Here is a 6526-nt window from a genome sequence, read left to right as displayed (position 1 = left end):
GGGGCCCTGCTGGCTAGGCAGAGATTTTCTAAATTTCTACTTGTGGCTGGAGAGTCTTGGGGTTGGAAGTTGCATGTCAGGAAAATCTACATGGAATGCCTACTATGTGCCTGGCCCTATGCTGGGTTCTGACGGGGAGGGAGACCAGGCTCTCATGCAAGTTACATTAGGAGACCAACAGCTAATACCCAATTATCAGAAATTGGTTTGGTTGGCAGCTTAGGGAAGGGAGAGGGCAGTGTGGCCTAGAGGGTTAAAGATGCTCTGGCAGGAAGGGCATGTTGAGTTATAACACGTCCAAAGCTCATCTAAAGGAAAGGAAGGGGGTTGTCCATGATGGGGGAAATGCAAGAGCAAAGGCAGGGCTGGGAGTGAGTGATAGGGAAAGGCTGGCTTTTTGAGTGAGTGAGTGTGTATATGTGTGAATGTGTAAATTGCGCGGATCAGGCATTGTTTCTTTATATATTTTAAAGTCTACAATGTACAAATTATACATTTCTAGTTCTAAGGTGGGGAGGGCAATCGGGCATACCTTTCCTTTTGAATCACAAGTGGAGGCAGACAGCTTTGGTACAGCGCTTCTCCTGATGCCGCAGGTGAAAGCAGGGATGGAGAGTGTGAAGGGCTTGTTGGTCCAGCTGACAGGGCTGCCTCCACCCCGCCTCTGAAACCCGACTTCCCCCAAGGCCTCTCAGACCAGACCTGGCCTCTAGGGCTCCCCTGTTACCATGGCAACCTTCCAGGATCTGGGTATAGTTAGGGGCACTCACACGGGGACCTCAGAGAGAGACTGAAGTCATTAGATGGCCGGCCATGAAGATCGACACCAGGGAACTGGTTTCTAGCACCGAGTCCACAGGTGGACAGTGTACGGCCTGGATAGCTGTGGACAGCAGTTGTCATCAGGCAGGAGTGGGGCTGACACCTGTGTGAGAGGCTGGCCGCTCACTCAGCCCATAGCAGTGGCAGGTGGGAGGAGAGAAAGCAGGGTCCTGGGTCATTTCTGAGATGGGAAAAGCTCTGGTCTGGCCACGACAGGGTGCATGACCCATCAGCTGAGAGGTTGTGGCAGGTCCGATGGGGCCCACCCTGTGCTGTTTCCCACCTGTTTCCTGAGGCCCATCTCCAGCTCCCGTTCAGTATGATAGGCCTGCAGCCTGGGCTTGTGCAGTTGGGCCAGCCCAGGGCTGGGCTCACGGGACTGCAGGGAGAACCTGTCTTAGGAGGGAGGCCAGGGGAAGGGCTTCTACACATCCAACTTGCCTCAGAGGTGACTTGATTCCTGGACATGAGACTTCTTCCGTTTGTCCAATTGGTTTTCTCCTCTGGCTCCAGCGTGAACAGAAGCCTGGCCCAGCTGTCAGCAGGCCACTGGGCCGCCCTCTTCCCTTGAATGGCTGCCCCTGCCGACCCCCTGGACACCAAAGTCCCAAGTCTCACCTGTGCAGTCCTTTGTCCTCTCTGGCTGGAATCATCTTCCGAAACACACACACACCTGAAGTGTAAGCTCCTTCATGTTGCAGCTGGAGACCTGGTCCTGCCACAGATCCTGCCTTGTCAACTCTGAGCCTTTGCTCATTACACCCCATCTGCCCGGAAACTCCTCTCCTTCCCGTGCGTCTCCTCTTCCAGGAAGCTGTCCCTGGTCTGCCCTCGATGCTCACCAAAGCATCGATCCACCTTCTCTCATTGCCTTGATCAGGAGGGGCTGGTATTGCCTTTCTATTGCCTCCCTTCATAGTGAGCATCTGGAGAGCAGGGGCTTACGTGGAGTTTTCCAAACCAAGCCTGTGGTGAATGGGGCCAAGGAGAGATGGGGGAAGCCCTCTGCAGCTGGTGATTGCGGAGTGGTCTGAGGAGAAGAATGTTCTACATCTCAGCCTTCTCTTCTCCCTAGACACCTAGGCAGACCATGCCACTGAGGGGCCCACAGACTGAAAACTCATACCAGGGTGGGAAGGCAGATGGCAGTACCACTGAGCTTCACACAGAGTACCCGCTATATGCCAGTACTGTTTTCCAATGTTTAACACATCTTGTCTGTAACTCTCACAGACCCCTGTAAGGTAGGTTGTATGAAAAGCATCCCTCTGATGAAGAAACTGAGGTTCAGAGAGGTGAAGCGGCTTGCCCAGAGTCCGGCAGCTGGTAACAGTTGGAGTCGGAGTAGGGATTAGGTTTCATGTTGGTCTCATCTCAAAGTCCATTTCTTTCCATGACTCCACCCTGGCCCTTTGTAGGTCTGGCCTGTGGGAACAAGCCTGCTCTAGAAAGGTCCATTCCAGCCTGAAGAGCATGTGCTGTTTGTTTCTTACCCAGCATTCTGTCAGGGTCCCTGGCACGAGCATCTGACAAGTCATGTAAACTCCTACGGGCGTGAGCCCTGACGTCAGGGCCAGCTCCTCCTCTGTTAGTGTTTCCTAATTGGTATTATCTCAGCAGTTGCTTTAAAATTTGACTTTGATGAAAAAAAATTTAATTACATAATGAATTACTCTCTGAGGAGCAGGCTGTTGTGTCATGGCTCAGCCACGTGTGGGGCAGGGAGCCGGCTGAAGGGGAGTGTTTGGGATGAGTTGACGTGCGTCCCCCCACAGCGTGCCTCTGCATTTTTCCGTGGTGACTCCAAGATGGATTTGGGACTTGAATGGCCTGCGGGGATAACACACGAGTGTATGGGCCACGGAAACATCTGCGCCATTTTGCTCCAAACGGACCAGAGAAAGCTGAGTGCGTAAGAAGCCTTGTTTTGAAATGTGTTTTCAAAATAAAGGGTTTCATAACAACCACGATTGCAGAAACAACTGCTGATGGGAATAACTTCCTGGAAAGCAGAGGCCTCCATGAGAGTCAGGATTTAAAAGGCCAGGCCAAGTTTCAAAACAAGTCAACTTAATTGAAGCTTAGCATTGCTCTTTGCACCCTCACATGCGCGTGCACTCACACACGTGGGTGCCTCCCTCAGGCTGCAGGCTTTGTTGTTAGTCTCTGATGCTCTGTTCAGGACCACTGAGCCTTTGTTTCAAGGTCTGATGCAACATGGGGAGGGGGTGAGGTGGAGTTCCCATTCTCCCCTACCCCCAAGTCCCTGGTCCAAACAGAGTGGCTAGAGGTAGCGCCTTCTGCATTGGTTGCCTGGAGCTGAACTGTGTGTCCCTGCACTCTGGCCACATGATTGGACCAGGGATTGAGGCTCAGCCAAAGGCAGCCTCTCATGGGCTAGCAAGTGGCCCGTGGGGTCCTCTGTTACAGGTATCATGGCTTGTAGGCCCAATCATATCCTCTCCTCTGTGGATACCAGAGAGGCGGGATAGATGCCAGCAGGCAGGCAGAGAAAAGGCAGAAGTCAAGAGATTCTTAGAAGCCCTGGGACAGCAGGAGTGCAGAGACTGTTGAGAAGGCAGTTGGCAACAGGAGACAGAAGGCTGGGTTATGAGAATGTCAGAACCCTGGAGCCACAGTGACTCCTGAAGGTAACTCCTGTTCCTCATGGCTAAACACCTACATGTCTCCACAGAGCCTTACAGTACACACGCATCCCTGGAAGTCCTTTGAATCTGTTTAACTTCTTGCTCCCTTAATGGAACCTAGCCAGCCAAGGGCCCACCCATGTTCTTGCCCGTGGAGCTGGTTCTGTTGGGGGCCACAGACAAGCACAAAGAGATTTTTGCCAAGGGGAATTGGTAGCTTCGGTATGATCTTCATCCCACCTTTCACTGGACTTTTGGGTAGGGAGGGTGGCTGTGGGACCCTCTGCTTCCTAGTCAGAAGGAAGTGGGTGGGAGTGCTGTGCTGAGGCTGGGGATGCCTGGCAGCCCTGGGAGACCTGGTTTCCAGACCAGAAGAGTTTCCCACAGAGTTAGAAGGATGTGGTTCTGCTTTGGATTTGGAAAGGGTCTTGCTGCAATTTTCCAATGTTGGTTCAACGAAACTCAAAACTGTTTTTCCTAATGCTTCCCCCTCCTCATTTTTAAGTCACTCTATATGCACAGAGAAAGGCACTACATGTGCTTTTGATTCCTTTACCCTGAAATTGTCACTCTTTCTCCCTTGAGAAATCCCATGTCTCAAAAACTTTTGGAGACATTTAAGCCCTTTCACCCCCTCTTAAATCGAGGGCCCTGCAGGCTGCTAAAAGCAAGTGGATGCAGAGGGTTTCAGTCAAGACTAAAGGCATTCCTTTTTGCCTGATCCCAGTGCGGTCAAGGCCAACCTAAGCAGCAGCCAGGCTCGCAGGAAGCAAGGCCTTGGAGAAATGAGCACCTGTGTGAAGACACTGAAGACCATAAAGAAGAATAATGGCTGTCAAGTTGTAAATGATTATTTAGGGTTGACTTGTGTCCCTAGTCCTTTAGCCGCAACACACTGTCTTCTCTCCCCCACCAGCCCTGGGGACTGGAGACTCATGCCCTGTGTGCTGGCCTTACACTCTGCCCTCAGCAGAGGCTCCAGGCGGACCTTGGGGTCCACCCTTCCTGCCCTCTTCCTGCCTCGTGTCTTGAGGACAGCAGCTCCCTTTTTTTTAAAAGTAAGCAATTAGCATTTTAAAAGAACTTTATTGGGGAACAATGTGGTTTTTGGGGGGACCATTTGTTTTTTTAGGACTCATCCGCTCCAAGTCAAGTTGTTGTCTTTCAGTCTTAGTTGTGGAGGTCGCAGCTCAGCTCCAAGTCCAGTCGCTGTTTTTCAATCTAGTTGCAGGGCGCGCAGCCCACCATCCCATGCGGGAGTTGAACCGGCAACCTTGTTGTTAAGAGCATGTGCTCTAACCAACTGAGCCATCCGGCTGCCCACCGGCAGCTCAGCAGCAGCTCAGCGCAAGTCACCGCTTTTAGATAACTGATGGCAAAGGTGATGGCGATGTGGTAGGGGCGATGAGCCAGGACAGCAGAGATGATAAGCTCTGTGCATGAACTGCAGGAAACCCATTCTGGGCTAGTTCTGGGGGAAGTGGGAGAAAAGCATGTTGCATGCGCCTGGGCCAAGAAATGGCTGTGCTTCTGAGAGGTGGTGGGGTTAAGGGTATAGACTGCCTGCGTTCAAGGCCCAGCTCTGCCATTTACCAGCTTTGGGACCCTGGGCAAGCAGCTTTTGTTTCTGTCTATAAGCTGGGGATAACAACAAGCCTCCCACGTCTTGGTGGCTGAAGATGTATGCATGTATGTTTGTCACTCTGTACCCGCCTGGCATCTAAAGAATGTTCTTCAAATGCTTGCTCTTATCAAGAATGTCATGCATATGAATGAAATGATACAATATCTTGGATTTTCTTTAAAATAATGTGGGAGCTGGGAAAGTGGGTTGGGGTACAGATGAAACAGGATTAGCCATGAGCTGACAGTTGTTGGAGCTGGGTGACACGTACACAGTGGTTCATTGTATTATTCTTCCTACTTTTTAAAAAGTTTTTCATAATAAAGAGTAAGAAAAAATTTTATAATAAAATGTTCTATGCTTGTGTGTAAATCTGTATATGAGAGAATGATTTTATAGCAGAGCTTTACTAGATATGCTATGCAGTACCCAAGCTGATTTTAAGTGATATGCTAAAGAACTTTTCAATTTTAATAATTATTTAATTATTAAATTTAACTAAATAATTTAATTAATTATAGCAAATGATATGGGCTATGATAGTTTCCTTTTAAAATCAAGTTAAGTAGAAAAATTGAGTGATTTGATGAAAGGAATTAAGACGATAATGTGAGTGGAAGAGATGTGGATATGACAAACATAATGGAGGTAAAAACTGAATCGCTGAAGTTTTGGAAACGTCTGTAAAGTTCTGATGAGGAGGGCCTCAAGTTCATTACTCTGAGCACATGCTGGGTCGGCTGTGGGGCCATTTATCTACAAGATTTCACCATGGGGGTCACGACAACAAGAGGCCAGAGTAAGACTGTGGACTGTGGAGACGCACAGACCTTTTTTCAGTTCCTGACTCTGCCACATAATGGCTGTGTGACATCAGGCAAATAGCTTACCTGCTCAGGGCTTGGTCCTCATCTGCAAAACTGGGATGTTCCCATACATCTGAAAATGTCCTCGTGACAATTAAATGAGATGATGCTTCTGGTGCACTTGGCATAGTGCCTGGCATGTAACAGGTGCTTAATAAATGGTGGCTTATTCAAGAAAGAAGTAGAAAAGGCCAGGTGGAGGTGAGAGGCCATGTCCAAGGTCTGGGCATGGTACTTACAGGTTCAGGCCATTCAGAACAATTTTACCCCTACTTTAGACACAATTCTAATGAGTGTGCTTTTTGTTTGTTTTGCTGTTTTTCTAGTCGGTGGTTCCTAAGAAACCGACAGGAGACAGGTGGGGACATGCTGAGCAGGCAGAAGAGGAAACCCATTGATTGACACAATCAAGTCATTAGCCACAGAGCGTTTTGTGTGGCTCCTTGACTTGTTCTGATGACACTGTTGCCGGTTATTATTTCCGTTGCTTGAAATAGTTCCCACCCCAGTCAAACCAAAACTTGCTATCTATAATTCACTAATAACATATTTTATTGAGCATTTAC

The sequence above is a fragment of the Hipposideros armiger genome, unplaced genomic scaffold (assembly GCF_001890085.2).
Source record: "Hipposideros armiger isolate ML-2016 unplaced genomic scaffold, ASM189008v1 scaffold_410, whole genome shotgun sequence".
NCBI lineage: Eukaryota > Metazoa > Chordata > Mammalia > Chiroptera > Hipposideridae > Hipposideros > Hipposideros armiger.
This window is presented reverse-complemented; position numbering follows the sequence as displayed.